Genomic DNA, 221 nt, shown 5'->3' on the forward strand with positions numbered 1-221 from the left:
CGGTCCTCATGCTCCTGTAGTGGACGTGAGGTACCCCCACTGTGGCGAGTCCCTCCCCCCTCCTCTTGACAGCAGCAGCACTCGCTCAGCACCATCTGTGGGCCTTCTTGGCAGCCACCTGCGATCTCTTCATCCCTGGAGTTTTTTTTTTAAATCTATTTTATCTGTTTTATCCTTTACTTTTTTTTTTAGATTTCTTTTACGGCCTCAAGTTTTGATGA

Source organism: Penaeus monodon, chromosome 31 (genome assembly GCF_015228065.2).
Source record: "Penaeus monodon isolate SGIC_2016 chromosome 31, NSTDA_Pmon_1, whole genome shotgun sequence".
NCBI lineage: Eukaryota > Metazoa > Arthropoda > Malacostraca > Decapoda > Penaeidae > Penaeus > Penaeus monodon.